Source organism: Haemaphysalis longicornis, unplaced genomic scaffold (assembly GCF_048455015.1).
Source record: "Haemaphysalis longicornis isolate Haplotype H1 unplaced genomic scaffold, Haemaphysalis longicornis Haplotype H1 scaffold_12, whole genome shotgun sequence".
Lineage (NCBI taxonomy): Eukaryota > Metazoa > Arthropoda > Arachnida > Ixodida > Ixodidae > Haemaphysalis > Haemaphysalis longicornis.
Genome location: NW_027526225.1, coordinates 91,255,399 through 91,273,090, shown reverse-complemented (window position 1 = coordinate 91,273,090; position 17,692 = coordinate 91,255,399). Strand labels below are relative to the sequence as shown.

General features: G+C 47.1%; 1 non-coding gene across 1 annotated transcript; it reads left to right on the top strand.

Annotated features, from left to right (window-relative positions):
* Window positions 1-15,547: 15,547 nt before the first annotated feature.
* On the top strand, window positions 15,548-15,619 carry Trnat-ugu (transfer RNA threonine (anticodon UGU)). Its single transcript has one exon. It is a non-coding gene; the product is annotated as a tRNA-Thr (tRNA).
* Window positions 15,620-17,692: the final 2,073 nt, after the last annotated feature.

Genomic DNA, 17,692 nt, shown 5'->3' with positions numbered 1-17,692 from the left:
GTACATGCCTTGTAACTTCAACTTTTCTATGCCGTCCAGTTTCCTTGCAGCCATCTCGTTCGGCGTGCTGACGGTGGCAATGTTATGTGCCGGGTCGAAGCGCAACTCACGTGGAAACAAGCGAATATCAAATTATGCTATATACCTATAGCAAAACAAAATCTGTTACGAAAATGTGTGCGTAACATATTCCTTATGACGAAGTTCTCATCTGATATATATCGAACTCGGCGTGCCTAGAATGGCCGCCAAAATGCATGGTCTCGGAGAGGCGATTCAGATTTTTATTGGCCGCGACCACTGAGCAAAGGTCGCGACTGAGACATTGCGCCTCATATGGAGTGTCATGAGGCCCGACACTTTCCGTAACTGCTTCCGACGCGTGGAACTCACGACGGAACACCGCCCAGTCAGTGAGTCCGGACCACGACGGCAGCTCGCCAACCTTCCCGATGCTGTGCCGAAAGGAGTGTCCTTCGAAGATTTCCTGAGTGTCGACGACGACGTTGCCGTCACTGTAAGCCCCTCGGACGCGGGCACCGTTAGCAGCACCGTCGTAATGCTGATGAGAAGCACCGAGGAGGCTGGGGATGTCGCGAGTGAAAGCCGTCCGATGCTTAATGAAGTGCTTTCAGCAGTCGATGTCCTCCGCCAATATTTCTTTGACATTGAAGGACACGAACTCGAACTGGTGCAAACAATGTCTCGTGTAAAGAATGCTGTGCTAGTTGACGCTGCCAAAACGAAAGGGAAAACAAAAATTACCGCTTTTTTTGGAAGTAGGCAGTTAAGGCGTTAAGGCGGAAAGTAACTTTATTATTTGCAATAAATCGATTGTTTTGTGTATGGTAATGACATACTTTATTTTGTTCGTTTCTGCATGCGGGGATGGCAAGGGGATTCCCGCGTATTGCGAACTCGTAATAATAAACTCGTTATAGGCGGTTACGGTTATATCAAACTATTGGATATATCGAACTAATCGTGGTGCACTTTACAGTTCGCTATAACCGGGTTTGACTGTATGTATTTTTATCAGTATTTCTCTATTCTTTGTTTCTCGGAATTTTTCCGTTCCGTGCCGTTCCCCCCAAAAAATTAGCAGTGGCTTAGCTCGGCTATGCCAGGATATACGTAGCGTGAGCTAAGGTTCATCTGGTTATTCTTAGGTTTCCTGGTTGTCTAGGATTAGCTGATTATCATGCTTACTACTGCTAAAACGATTTCCAAACCAATACAATCCAATTCAGTACAATCCAATCCAATCCAATACAATACAATACAATACAATACGATACAATACAATACAATACAATACAATACAATACAATACAATACAATACAATACAATGCAATGCAATACAATACAATGCAATACAATACAATACAATCCAGTCGAGGCGGCGGTGGCTCCGGCGACCCAGTTATGCGCCGTGAGACCTCACTGCTCCTCGCGCATGCGCAGCACGGCTCTCCAGAAGCCACGCGAAACTGCTCAACCTCGGCCAGTGTAGCTCACGCTACAAAATGTTTTCACTTTGACTGCCGTCGAGTTCTATTTCAACGATTTTTCAGCATGAAATGTTTGTTTCCCTTTGTCAATCCCTCGGAGTGGGCACGCGCCGCTGATATCTTGGCACCAGCCAATGAACGAGCTCCACGAGAGAAGAAGAGGAGGAAAAGCGGCCGTTCCTCAAAAACAAGAAGAAAAAAACTTCCAAAATTTTCTAACTTTCCTCGAATCATCCACCTAGGCAGCAACCTCATTCGAATTAGCAACTGATGTTTGGCCGATCCCCTGATTGGGTATGCGCCATTTTGTGAAGGAACAACAACAACAACAACGTCGAACAGTGGTCAGCTAACTCCTGTCGGAGGTGCCTTCTTTCCTTCCGCTTAGGAGTCGCCGCCCCCGGGAACGTTCTACAACCCGTCGTACGTAGACCACCAGAACCTGCTGCGGAGTACGCTGGTGCCCGAGCGGCAAAAAAAAGCGGGAAGAAAGCGCGCAGTCGCTAACCGAGCAGCCAGCGTAAGATAAGACGGGAGTGAAGTTTCTCATCAGGTGGGATCAGAAACCAACCTTGCGTGCTGTTGCGTCTATTCAGAAGATTCGCGGTCGTTGCTAGTGCATATTGATCTACAATCGGCGCACGAGCCAGAAGCCATGTCTACTGGGAGCAGCAATTTGAGCGAGGTTATGGTGAAGTCTCTGAAGAAGCGGGTGGAGTGTAACCGTGACATCTCGCTCCAGGAGCTCACTGGCCACCTCTCCCAGCTGTCATTTGACCTCTGGGCAGCGTACGGGAGCTCCGTCAAGTCGCTGAAGGCGTTCTTGCAAAAGTTCCCGGATGTGTTCGCTTCCTCACTCACAGGAAGTGCGGAAACCTTCGAGAATAAACCGACGGGTTGTGGTACGGATGAAAAGAGCGCTACCTGCCTGTCTGATGTCAAAGGCACCGTGTATCGAATTTTCAGCGTCTACGGGTTCATCTCGATCGAGGGTCCTATCAAGACGAGCGTTTACTTCGACGTGAAGTCGTTTGAGAATGACGAGCACACCAGCCTGCCATCGTCCGGCCTGAAGGTGGGCGAGTGCGTCATCTTCGACGCCAAGGTAGGACCGAAGGACTGCGAGGCCAGGTTCCGAGCCAGCTGCGTCGCCCGTACCTCCATTACAAGGCTCCCTTCATCGCCTCGTCTGTCAGCCCAGAGCGCGAATGGAGGAGGAGGAGGCGATTGCGACGCCATTTCCTGCCTTGTCAATCAACTAGGCATGATCGAAACGGTCAAGTCAAACTACGACTGCATAAAATTCGGCGAAAATCAGAGGGAGCGCGTGTTCTTCCATGCCAACGACGTTGTAGATAAGTCGCTCGGCAAGGCGATCAAGAACTTTCCGGACCTGCTCACCGTTGAGGAGAACGTTTGCTTCAGCGCCAAGCCCAGTAGGAAGCCTTCAGACAAGGTCAAGTGACAGGCCACCGCAGTTTCCCTCTGCCGGAGCAGCGATGGCACTGCGGACTTTGAAGATGAGCGTGGCAAAGAAGTTTTTTGGTCGGGCGATGAATCTGACATCCAGGACTTCCTTCCGGAGAAACTGCATGAGAGAAAGAACCTGCAAGCTGGCTTCAACGAGTCTCCCGTGGGAGGCGGCGACTGGGATGCAAGGTCGGTTCAGACGACTCACTCCTGCAACTCCTTGGCGAAGGGAAAGAACAATGCGAGGCTCTTGTTGACGGAATGGGAAAGCAAGCAGAAGTTGTCTGGAGAGCGGGGCTTCTTCTCTCCCGTGACCAAGTCGCTGGGTACGATCAAGTTCGGCCCCGACCGGGGTCTAACGGCTTGCGCGGCCGTTGAGGTGACGTACCGCGACGAGGAGCGAATTGATAACCTTCTTTGGGAAGTGGCCGATGACCAGGAAGTCTGTTTCGATGCTGTGCCAGCGGAGGACAACGGGTGGATCGCAACGCTGGTATGGATCGGGCAGAGGCCTGCGAAGCCGCTTGACAGCGAAAACATTTTTGACAGGATTTCCAAGAAGAGCAGAGGCGCTCAGAAAGCCTTTCCAAACGCCGCACCGACGCCACGCGGCGATTTTGTGGGAGAGGAATTCCTCCAAAATGTGCGCCCGGGATCCGAACCGAATTTCCTGCCACCGGTAACGAGTACCCCAAAATACACGCGGTACCCTGCAGCACCCAAGGCATTGTCTACGAGTGAAGTTGCTCCCAACTTACCGTTCCTTTCCGCCGGTGGGGACGACGAAGTGCTTCTCCGGTTGGCCAAAACGATGGCGGCGGCGGAGGTCATTGAGGAGAAGAAGAGAATGCGACTTGTTCTCCGCGATGTTGGCGTCCGGACCGATGAAGAGGCCCCTTTCTCGTCCCCGCACTTCGGGCCGGACGGTCTCGTGTTTTCACTCGCGAGCTCCAGAACGCACACTATTTAAAATGAAGTAGGAAAGCCTCATCATGAACTGATGTGCTGGTACTTCGAATGCCATAGGTAGCCCAATGTTGCAGTTCCACTTGTCATTTCCTTAGAAGATACTGTCCGAAACAGCTGCTTCCCGCAGAGGGAACTGGGAAAGTGTATCATCGTACAGTGTGTGCCATAACAATGGAAGGAAGCATTCCCGTGTTACCTTTTTTTCACGAAAATCTAGCCATCGAACTGAAGGTGTATTCTTTTACGTTGTTGAGTTTCTCTCCATTTAGCTCCCATATGTCGTACAAATTTATTGTTTTGTAAACGAGGCGCACATGTAAGTGCGATTGCACTATTTTTTTATGCAAATGCCAGGGAGGTGATGTATAATAAAAAGACCGCGACACCTAAGAACTTATTAAGAGATGCTAATTCTAAACCAAAAAACACTCCCCCCACCTCCCCGAAGGGGATCGTGCGGAAATGCGAATGCATTGGGTGCACCGATGAGTGCGCCGCGGCAAGCAGTAACGGAGAGAGGCGTGCGCTCCACTGCATATATATACATTTTCCGAGCGCAGCGAGCGGAGAGAGGGTACGCGGAGAGGAGAGAGAGACCCGCGCAACACGCCCGCCCCGCGCGCGAGCTCTCTCTCCCGCCGAGCTCCGCGATGCGAGCGCCCTCACACGCCCGAGCGCGCTCCTCCTCTCCCCTTGACCTCCGCTACTCCCGATCGAGCTACCACCTGCTCCGGTTGCTAGGCGCGCCACAGCTGTTGCTAGGGGCGAGGAGGAGCGCGGAGAGATAACACCTGCGGGCGCACGCCGACGGAGCACGACAACCCCCGACTAAGAAATGCATTCGCATTTACGACAACGACGACGACGAAGGCAGAACTACGAGGCGCGCGCTCACGTGCGCTCACGCTGGAGGAATGCAGGCGCACGCCGACGGGGCACGACAACCCCCGACTAAGAAATGCATTCGCATTTAATAATGTCCGATTGTACGCCGCTGAATGCTCGATCAAGTTTCGCGCTGCGAGTAACGTCCTTGTTTTTATGTGGCATGTTTTGGTAGTTCTCCAAGTGAAGTGGTGTGGTTAATATGCGGTCGTGTATATATATATATATATATATATATATATATATATATATATATATATATATATATATATATATATATATATATATATATATATATATATATATATATATATATATATATATATATATATATATATATATGTATATATATATATATATATATATATATATATATAGCAGTAAAAAAACTTCTCGAGGAGCCAGAAGAAATAGTTACGAAAATGGTAGACGCACGATTAAAAACAAAAACAGTGGTTTACTGACGTTTCGACTGGAGGACCTGGTTCATTACAAACATGTCTGCTTACTGCAGTCGCTAAAAAGTTAATTATTCAATTTTAGTTAATTAGGCCACCTACATGAATATTTACCACTTCATTATGTGTCCTCCTGGGCGAATAACCTTAATTTAGAGGTTGTATTCACGTAAATCTAAGCGCGTAATTATTAAAAAAACATGTAGAGGTCTCATCTCCTACTCGGATTCTTGCAGTCCACAGGACTAAGTGAGGTGTGGTGACATTGTGTGTCTGTTATTTTAGGACTAAGTGAGATGTGATGACTGAGAGAGTTTTGATATGGTATTGGGGACGATTAGGCGGAGCAATTGCCGGCAGCTATGCAAGGCTAAGTCCGCCTTATTCAACAATACTTACTTACTTACTTTACTGTAGACTTAATTTAGATCACCCTGTATATCTAGTTGTTCAGCATTACTTGCCCCCCCCCCCAATCACATAGAAATGAACCATCATTGAAACGCTTAGATTCGCAGCTGATCTATGTCGTGTTCCAATCACAACTTCGCGGAAATTTAATGCACGTCTCCGGACACAGAGACCTTAAAGGGGCCATGAAGACAAAACAGAAGTTTGGATCGTTCAAAAGATTGCCTCGTTAGTATATACTGACACCACTTTTAACGTAAACTTCGCTCAGATAAGATACATAATTAAGAAAAAAGGGAATGGCCATGAGAACCACTAGCTCGTTTCCCGCAACAGAACCTATGATGTCATACCAGCCAGCTCTGCGATTGGCGGAGGCCGGCAAAAGCAAACGCAAATTAGGAAGAGCTTAGAAGCTTGCCGAACGATCTATTTGCGCTTAAATTTAGGGCACATTCTTTTTAAAGCAGTCAGAATGGTGGGACATACAGTGAAAGTTACGAAAGCACACGTAAATGTTCTAGTAACGTTGTAAACGTAGAAGTACCGATGCGCACTGCTGTTGGTACTGAGCGCACTATGCTTGGTTTAGCTGCACAAAACTGCGGTGCTTTGGGGTTGTCTCAGACGACACTGGCTGATTGACGCAAACAACGGTGTCTGACGTGACCATATTTGTCGAGCGAGCACTGTGTTTCACGAGGCGATCATTATCTCCCTGAACAAAAACAAGCCAGGATTAAATGCGGTCAAAAACAAATCAAAGACATGAAACGGCTTCCCGCGGTATGGTGGCGCCATCTAGGTTGACTAACGGTATAGAAGGCTTCTCAATGGGCTGCAGAGCGCTCGGTTCCTGTGATGTTATTGCAGACCACGAAAACACACGATTTAGCAGGAAAATCAAAATTTTAACTTAAATTGGTTAATTTCGCAGTGAGTGAAAGATCGTTTGCATCCGGACAAGCGCTGGTGGAACTATAAAACACGAAATATTTCGAACAAGCTGGTTGGCTATCACAGTATAAAAATTGGCCGCGTTTCTGCTCACATCACTACAAATGTCGTTGAAAGACGGTAGTCTTCTGATTCCCCTTGCCACGTAAATGCCTCTTCCCCTCCTTTTTGGTCATCCCACGATAAACATGGAGGAGGTTTGCTAAATGCAATTAAATTTTCCCGCGCTCCACTGCTCGCGCCATCTACCGGCACCTTTCGTTACTGTTGAGCTTGGAACACTGGACCGGGCTCGCGCGAGCTCTTTTTGTATTCTTGCGTCGAAGTATTGTTTTCAACGTTTATTTTCTTTTTCCTTTTCTATGCAAAACATCAAACACACAATCATTTTCAAAGAAAACAACACAGCGGCTACCAGTTGTGCATCGATGTTTCGCATCAAATATGCCTAACATTTTCTTTTTGCTCAACAATGCTTACAAGTATGAAGTATGCTTCCAGATTTAATGGTTCCGAAAGGTTTCGCCAACATAAGCTTGCCGCTCTAGTATTCTTTTAACTTTGGCGGCTGAATCGAGCGGTTGATTCGGGCGGCTGAGACAAGGGACGGGCCCTTAAAAGCTTTAGTTTAGTTTAGAGTTGTGCTCCAATCGGATTCATATCGGGCTTTGTTCCCCACAGTCTTCTGTTCACCTAAAACAAAAAATCCCTCGCCATCTCCACTAGCGTGAAACCTGGGGAGGGGCGAAGTGTCATGATTAAGGGGGCAATCCCCCCTTGGGAATAAATATGACGCGTCATAGCGGAGCCAGAGGCCTACGAAGATGAAGACGAAGAAATAGAATGGAAATTTCCCGCGAAGACGGCGGACGAATGACGAGGTGACGCGATGGAGGCACGTGCAGAAATAACCAATGTGGCGGTGACCCGTGCGGCGGACACGGACACAGCGAATGCAACAGTGCCGCGACGGCCGGGCAAAGGCTATTTAATCCCGGGGCACAGGCCGGGAGAGAGGGAGAGATCAGAAGAACGCCACAGCAGGAAGGTCAGGTGGCACGAGTCCGAGGAACAAGCCGGGTGTACGAGGCCACGCCATCGGCCAGAGCCACGTCAGCCTGGGCCGGAGTGGACCGACGTGGCATCGGCTCCTACTTCCGCGTCGTACCACCAACCTGCGCTTCGGTGGCCCCAGCGGCGACGGTCGGGCGCCTGCGTACAGCGAGCACGCACCGTCAACCAACGCCTTGGCGGTCCCCACGCGGCGACGTTCCCGGAGCTTCCCGGTGCTACCTGCTACCACGGCGACGGCCCCGAGGCCAGGGGTTGCCTCCTGCTACGAGGGCTACCACGAGGGGTAGCTGAAAAGGGGACCACCGTGTGACTACCACGCGCAACTACATCGGTACCACCACCACCGGCACCGCTGCAGCGGACAACTACGACTACCAGCGTGTCACGGCCACGCTGCGGGTACGACACGTCAGCGCCAGAGACAGCTGTAGGCCCGTCCGCTAGGGAATTGGTATTATATGACCATTGTTGCTAGGATTGTTAATATGGACGGTGTATATACTGGAACTAGGACGGGTTGCTTTATTAGGGACTTCATTGGCTTGACATGAAGCAACTGGATCGCCATTTTGTTTAGCGGCCATCTTGTTATTTCTCCACGTACTGCCTGTAGCGTGACTTTTGCTTTGGTTTGTTGGCTTTTCTGGATTTTTGTTAGGGATTAGTATTTAGGAATTTCTTTGGTTGAGTTCTTTGTTTGCTTTGTTGTCTATTTTGCTTAGGGATTGTAGTTGTGCATAATAAATGTGTGCTGTGGTAAACGTGCCAACGATTCTCCCGTGTCCATCTCTCTGAGCTGATCGAGACGTGCCACAAAACGTGACAAAGTGCAAGAATAAATTGTATACCTCATGACACCGTGGTGGACTAAATTTTTAATCATATATTGTGTTGATTTAGGACTGTGGTAACTGTATTTGGAAACCTCCCGACAGTGTAGAAATCTTGTGATCAGCACGCGCACCGATAATATCCATTTCTGCACCCTCCTCCTTGTAATCAAGCATTCAAGGGACAGAAGATATATGCAAACGCACTAACAGCATCCGCATTTGTCCGCCGAGAGCGACACATGGGCTGTTGTTAGCTCTAGCGTAGCTTATTTAGTGGCTCTAGTTAGCTCCACCCAGATGTCATACGCATGCAGCGAAGTTCATGCATGAAGGAATTCTTTCCGCCATCAGCAATGAATTGTGCAATGATTTTGTCTCTCATGAATGCATAGTTTGTCGGATAGAGTGGTGGATGTTTCGGTACGCGGGTTAATTGCGAGCATTGTACAAAATATAAGAGGCGTGCAATGCGGCGGTCACGTTGTTTATTGCGTAGAACGATGACAAGAAAACCTGTAAAGAAATATGTCCAGGCAGCATATGTGGGGTGTGCTGCCGGTGGGGTAACGTTACTTGCCACAATCCACATAGTTAAAGCACATGGGTATCGATTTAAAAAAGGCAACCTGCCCTTGGCCTGTGTAGTCTACGGAAGGAAGTACGGTAAATTGTTCATGTGGCACCAAATATATCTTGGATCTTGGTGCCGTTGAGAGAGACAACTCTTCAACGGGGACTGGATGTTCAGCTTGTGTGCCGTTGATGCAACATCCATTGATAGCTCTTAGCAATAACTTTTAGTCACAGAAAACGTAACCTCTGCATGAATCTTTCTGGCTCAAGGTTGCTCGGTATTTACTACATTTACGAAGCTGTCCTTTTTCAGAAAACGGTACCTAACACTGCTTAAAGCACCCCAAAGCCAGATCGGCTTGACATGAAGCAATTGGATCGCCATTTTGTTTAGCGGCCATCTTGTTATTTCTCCACGTACTGCCTGTAGCGTGAACAATACGTTATAACCATGCATAACCAATTCCTGCCTTTGTTTCCGAAGAACGCGTGTGTGAACCACGGGAAAAGCATGACGCGAGAACGTACATATTTGGCAGTTGGCAGTCTCCTAAGCCCGCGCAAACGCATCAACTGTGACGCCTGCGCATAAAAATGCGTCTCTGTTGGCTCTCACTGTTTGCGACTGGCGCAACTGCAACACGTGTACCGGTGGGGCAAGGATTTCCTCCGTAAGCCGGGCGTGAGAACTGTCATGCGTGCTGTGGCGCGAACGCAGATGCCAACGAGAAAGACAAAAGCCTGTAGGCGTGTTGTGACTAGACACTGTGAGGCACTCGCCAACGTACAATAGCGCATACAGAATGCATAATTCTCGTTGCAATAACATGAACATCCGCTGCGTGTTTGTGATCAGTGAAATGGGCGTATCGAAGACAAGCTGAAGCTATACTCGGGGGCGTTGGCACGGATGCACGCAGATTGCGGAAATTGCAATTGATAAGGAGATCTTGAAGCAGCCTCGAATGATTATTGGCTCACGCGCACGTAGACTTCACACGAACATTGACGTCATTCCCGTTGGGCTGGTGGGAGATTTAAACGTAGTCGTACGTCTCACGGCCGATGCGACCTGACTGCGGTCCTCCGTGGTTAAGCGGTTTGGGTTGGTGTGATACACATACAGTAGGATGGCCACGAAGCGGTAGGAACGGGCAGCCCACGTCTGTCCACTAGACTAGAACTCTAGTCCTTCGAAGCTTCATTCTGCTAATTAACTGAAAAATATCATCATCGTCATCATCATCATCATCATCACCAGCCTATCTACGCCCACTGCAGGGCAAAGGCCTCTCCCATTATTCTCCAATTATCTCGGTCCTGTGCCTGAAAAATATGCTCAATCGCAAATTACAAAAAAAACTCCCACCTCCCCTCGCGGGAACCCCTGTGTAGATGCGACGCATAGGCGGAGCGGCGAAGGGAACGCGTTGTATAGCGCGCATAACGTTGAGGGGACTGCGTAAGCTGGTCCCAGTCGATGACGACGTTGGCGTACTTGTAAAGCGGCGTGGACTAGGTGTTTGAGCCAAGCGTGGATGTTGCTTCGCCGGAGAACGGCGCACCGGTTATATGCGCAGCGCGCCCGAAGGAGAGGAAACCGCGGAAGAGAGTACTGCACATGCGCCGGCCCCAGCGCGTCTGCCGCGGCTATGACGCAACGTGCCGCGGCTATGACGCAACACAATCCAACACAATCCACTTTAATCCAATCCAATCCAAATCCAATCCAACCGAATCCAAGCCAAGCCAATCCAATCCAATCCAATCCAATCCAATCAAATCAAATCAAATCAAATCCAATCCAATGCCCCTCGCGAGAGAGTGTTCGTTATCGGAGAGGAGAGGGGGTGAGCGGCGGAGAGCGGCGGAGAGCGCAGCTCGCGCGGCGAGGAGAATGGCAGAGGGGTGGACAACGCCGACAACAACGACGACGACGCCGGAGGGACAAGGCGAGTGAATCAGATGCTCTGCATCTAAAATGGCTCCGACTTAGCTTAGCTAACCTTGGATACGCAAAGCAAAATCTTGGATTAGTCTGGTTGAGTCTTGGTTTCGCTTGGTTAACCTTTGATGTACATAGCTGTATTGTCGACGACGGCTCAACACCGTTCGGTCACACAAGGAAGCCCGCCTCGCTTCCATTCGCGGCGAACGCGGTGTTCCTTTTCGCCGGGCGCGAGATGAGTCACGTAGCCCGAGAAGACAGAGCGGCGCATGCGTGGGAGGCGGCGGGGTTGGTCGGCTGCCTATCACCTGAGCGCCCGCGACTGCGCGCGGCTCAGCTATCAGAGCAGAACGACGGAAAACGGGGCCTTGTGCGCAGCGCCGAAAGCGGGCCCGGCGAATCACGCGAAGCGCTTCGAGGTGTGTGTCTGCGGTCAAAAGGTGAACTTGCGCATCCGCGGCGAAATCGCTGGACGAAAGTAGTAAAGCTCCGCTTTAAATACGTGTTTTATTTCGTGCACTCGTTGGCCTGCGCCCAGCTTCGCTGGTTATCCTTCTTCACAGAGTGGAAAGGCACTGAATTTTAAGTGCGAATGCACTTCTTAAGCGAGCCTGAATTGTCCGCCGCCGTCGTCCGCATAGCAACAGCTGCGGGTGCGCGCGCTCCTCGTCTTCCTCCTCGTCTTCCCTAGCAACGAGGGGAGATGGGCGCGCGCTACTCTCCTCCTCCTCTCTCCGCTCAGTGACTGCGGGTGTTGGGCGCCTCCTCTCCACTTCGGGCGGGAGAGCTCTCGCTCGCGTAGCGGGTGCTCCGCATTCCGACGCGTGAGGGCGCTCGTGTAGCCCTCGCCGTAACGGCGGGCGCTACTCTCCTACTCCTCTCTCCGCTCAGTGACTGCGGGTGTTGGGCGCCTCCTCTCCACTCCAAGATCACGATATCCACCGTAATCCCGCAATCAACAACCGTGCATTCGCACTTACACACTCTCCCCCTCGGGGAAGTGCGAGGAAATTTTTTTTATGCCATCTTAGGCATGTATTTTATAAGCACTTGTTGGTGGGCGAGTTAGTACATCTTTAACGTAAAGTAAAAAACTGCGCAAATTGAGACGGCCACAGAAGACTGTTCTGTCCTGTGGGAGAGGGTCCTGTGTACCCTCCTTTTTGTGGACGTCTCAATTTGCGAAGTTTTTTTTTTTTTACTCTACGTTAGGCACGCATTTTCCCCCGCTTTCTTTCCTTTGAAAAATTGGTTTTCTTATTCGAAAAACAAATTATTTCCCCACTTCGCAAAGTTCAGCGCTAAGGCAACGGAACGTTAAGCCTAGATATAGGCTTAACAAGGGTAACTGACTTTCAGTCACAGTAACGGAAGTAAGAAGAAAAAGACGCAAAGAAAATTGGGGATACGACATAATCGGCAATTGAACGATGTACTCGTAACTTTGTAATTATTGACTGCTCCTCGAACCACACTCGCTAAGCGTTAAATGTTGTTTGTCAGCCAGGTCAGCATTGATGCATGTGTGCTGTGTACGGTCGAATTCATCTAGTTGATCTCAGGAAGATACAGCTTATTGTACAGACATGCATGTATATAGATGTACACGCGTACTCACGCATAGGTGTTGTACAAGGTATCATAAAACAGAGAACGAAATAATGTCAATGAATAACGTTCAGCCGAAAATTTAGGTCAACCGATTATTTATTTATTTATTTATTTATTTATTTATTTATTTATTTATTTATTTATTTATTTATTTATTTGGGTACCCTCAGGGCCAGAGGCATTAGAGAGGGGAGTGGGTTACAAAAGTTACAAACATATTACAAAACAGAGCAGATAAATAATAAACAGAAACAAAACCAGGAAAATGCAATGTACTTCAATGCTTCTGATTATACAATGTTAGCTAAAGCAGTTTTAAAAAGTTGGTGGTCCAAAATTGTAGCCGTCAGTGCGGGTAGGTGGTTCCATTCTTGTGATGTACGCGGTATGAATGACTGGGAAAAGGAGTTAGTTCTGCAGGACGGCAAGCCGACTTTATGGACATGATTAATGCGAGCTGAAATGTACTGAGGAGGCAGAATAAGTTCGTCGAGTAGCTGGCTGTGATAAAAAGGCTTATGAAAAAGACAAAGTCGAAGGATTTTTCTACGGGATGATAAGGAAGGTAATCCGAGGCTGGATTTCATAGTGCTTATACTAGCAGTCCGGCTGTAGTGGTTAGGATCCCAAACTGATGCAGCATATTCCAGTTTGGAACGGATAAGCGTTTTGTAAAGAGTCAGTTTTAATGTTGAGGGAGCCTGTGAGAAATTTCGACGTACGTAGCCGAGCATGCGATTAGCGTTATTAATTACGTACGCAGTGTGCACAGACCAAGTGAGGTCGGTAGTAATATGTATTCCGAGATATTTGTAAGTGCTGACAGATTCCAAAGGAGCATCGTTCAGATAGTAAGTGGGCAATAAACGGTTAGTTCTAGATACGCGAGGAAACTTGCATTTGCTAGTGTTAAGTTCCATTACACATGTTTTGCACCACACAGAAATAGCGTTAAGATCGGATTGAAGGGTTAATTGGTCATTGTCATTAGATATTTCACGAAAGAGGACGCAATCATCGGCAAACAAGTGAATGCGAGATGTAACGGATAAAGGTAAGTCGTTAATGTAGATAAGAAATAGCAGGGGAGCCAGGACAGATCCTTGAGGGACTCCAGAAGAGACGTTCGTTCGGGGTGAGACGTTATCGTTAGCTAAAACAAACTGAGAGCGGTTAAAAAGAAAACATTCAAGCCAAAATAAAAGTTTGGGATCAAGATTTAGATTTTGTAGTTTGTGAAGTAACAACTTGTGACATACTTTATCAAGCGCTTTCGAAAAGTCTAAAAAAATTCAATCAGCGGTAGATGAACGATCAAGAATGGTGTGTAGTCCACGGGTGAAAGATGCAAGTTAGGTTTCACATGAATAATTTTTTCTGAAACCATGTCGGCACTTGGAAAAAAACGAGTTAGATTAGAGAAAACCTGCCAGGTTGGAATATATTATGTGTTCTAATATTTTACAAGGTATGCTGGTTAGCGAGATGGGCGGGTAGTTAGATGGTGAATGTTTGTCACCCGTTTTAAACAGTGCAGTTATCTTTCCAATCTTAAAGTCGATGGGGAGACAGCCTTCATGAAGCGATTGTTCGAATATCTTGAATAATTTATATCTTAATAGTTGCTTATATCACACTTTACTTCACCAGTGACGCTGAAATAGGCAGCACACCCTTCATGGTCGTCGCTCCATGACCATTCCCACAGAAAGCATGTACCTACAAAGAAAATTTGTCAAGGCTTGACAGATAGACTTTTTTTTATGCGAAAAGGTGCCTTCTGGCATAAATTAAGAAACTTATAGAGGGAAGTATTTGCTCCCGCCACCGTTTAAAAATACAAGGAGGGAGCGCTGGCGGGTTCCCTATAGATTCACCACTGGAGGTCGGGGGGCTTCCAGAATGGCGGCCTGTGACTCGAAGGTGTCAGATCCAAACAAACGAGTTCTTTATATCAATAGCAATCAATCAACCAATCAATCAACCAGTCAGTCAATGAATCAACAGGCAAATACTTCAGTAAATAACAACCTTAACAGGGGCTGAAATTCATAGCACCCTGGGTATGGTCATCCCCAAATTCTTTCTATCTGGGAAGGAATATTTTGCCATTGCGCAGAACATTTGTAGTGCCACTATATATATATATATATATATATATATATATATATATATATATATATATATATATATATATATATATATATATATATATATATATATATATATATATATATATATATATATATATATATATATATATATATATATATATATATATATATATATATATATATATATATATATATATATATATATATATATATATATATATATATATATATATATATATATATATATATATATATATATATATATATATATATATACTGCACGATAATAGCAATAATAGGGTTTGGAAATGAGGGGCTCGTTAGTAAATACAGAAAGAAATGCTGGCAGTCTGCAACGCCAAAGAAAACATAGGGGAATGGTCAGACTATTTTTTACCGTTAGTGGCGTTACATTATTTTTTATTATTATTAATTACGTGAGAAAGAAAGAAAAACACGCGCCCAGAATGGGGACCGAACCCACGCCTTTCGATTAGATCTCGAATGCCTTACCAATTCGGCTATCTGGGCGACTGTGTTCTCCTTCACTTTCTGGGGAATTTATATTTACTACAACTGTATCTGACGCTGAAGGGTGGTAGCCAGCGCCGGGGGTTGAAAAGAAGGTCCCCTTCTCCCCGTGTAGTCTGAGTGGCGCTGGCTACCACCCTCAAGCGTCAGATACACTTCTAGTAAATATAAATAGCCCAGAAAGTGAAGGAGAACACAGTCGCCCAGATAGCCGAATTGGTAAGGCATTCGACATGTAATCGAAAGGCGTGGGTTCGGTCCCCACTCTGGGCGCGTGTTTTTCTTTCTTTCTCACGTAATTAATAATAATAAAAAATAATGTAACGTCACTAACGGTAAAAAATAGTCTAACCATTCCCCGATGTTTTCTTTGGCGTTGTAGACTGCCGGCATTTCTTTCTGTATATATATATATATATATATATATATATATATATATATATATATCACACACACATACAGAGACAGAGGGAGATATTCCAGCCGTGCCGCTGTGCAGACGAGGCCGGAAGGATGACGCCGCCGCGTTGGTGGCCCTTGACTTTCGCGCGAACCGGGAAGTGCGTCCTCTTTTTGTTCTTCGCGTGCGCCGCCATATTGTTTCTTTCAATGTCGCTCTTTTTTGTTGTTGCTGTTTGTTTTTTGTCCATAGGACGAACAATGGCAAGTATGGAAAAATGCACCTTGCCGGGCACACTGAAAAACGAAAAAAAGCAAGTGTTTGAAACACAAACAGTTACTTCACTTTTTAAAACAAAACGCGTAATTTTGCTCGGTGTTAGTGGTCGCTATGTGCGTGGTCAATGAGGAGGGCTTTTGAGGGCTAGCCCACACCCAGTGTTTGTTTGCCAAGTAAATACCTATAAATACTTAGGTGTGACATTGGACTCAGCGATGCACTGCGCGCAGCACATCGAAACAGTCTGCAAAAAGCTATCTTTCGGATGCTTTACCCTGATTCAAGCATGGAAGCACTTTAGCAAGAGAATACTAGCTGCGTAATATTTAATTCAGCGTTTTCCACTCGCATTTAACCAACTGCGTAGAGTCATTGGGCTACAGTTATACATAGTAGTGCAAACCTTTTTATTTGTTACAAAAAAAAAAGGCTGTGCACATAATAGCATCAGCGCCGAGAACTGCACTATCTTCGCCAATTTTTAAAGAAGTGAACCTCACGCAATTCAATCAAGCTCGAGATTACAAAGTTACATTGAAGCCTGCGCCATGCAACAGCTCATAATCTATTTACAGATGGTGTGCAGCTGGATAAAAGAGACGGCCTGTATATATAGTCTCCAATGTTGGGTAATATCCCGGTAGGTGACTAGCCTGTATCCAGGCCGGCTCGAGATCTTCACCGAAGTCAGTCTGGTTGCCGAAAGCAGGTGCATCGTAGTCACTTGATTTCCCGGAAGGTTCGGTGGGACGACGTCCTAACCAGGAGGACGTGTCGAAGTCTGTGGCCACTATAGACGCGTATAGGATGTTAGCTCCTTGGATTGAAACCCGTTCTGATGAGTTCCTGCGGATGGCAGCATTGGATTCAGACACAATAATCACAGCTGATGTTGATACCAACCCAAGACAATAAAATTTGACAACAAATGGAAAGACGCGGAGGAAAACTTTCATTAAAAAAAGCTCTGGAACCGGCTTGAGAATGACGTTGAGAGGCCAGCCCAACTATTAGGCTACCCCACGTATACGTCCTCGAGGATATTACAGCACTTCGCCTCCGCTTCGTGGACGGGAAGAGCTTGTAGTTACACCAAAATTGCGCCGCGCAGAAATTTTGGTACTGCTAAACTCGTCAAGGGAATCGTCATCACCATTGTCGTCGACATTATCGTTATCATCATCATCGACCGCTGCTAGGTGCCGGCCGGTACTCATCGACGTTTTTTTCCAAACGGCGTCCCTATCCTATCGGCGTCCCCATCCTTATCCCTAGCTGTCACTGACGCTCCGGCCACAAGTTCGCGCGTTTTTGGACAACCCACTGGTGGCAATGCGCATGCTCGAGTATAATCGCTTGCAACTGTTGTTATAAGTTTGCAGATTTACAGCTAAAGCATTAGCAAACTTTAATTTGGGATTCCCGCTTTGCGCACCACTAAAAGACCACAAGCAAGTCGGCTTTTTGCGGCTAAAGCGATCAGCTATTAAAAGTACGCGTTATCGATTTCCCACCACAGAGACCATTTTCCTGATGCAAAGAAAAAAAGATGCGATACTATTAAATGCCAGTGAGTACGAGGTACGCATGCTAAATACCCTCAGGTGGTCGGATTTAGTGGCGCACCTCTATAGCCCAGGGGCGGATTGACGTACATCCGGTTGACA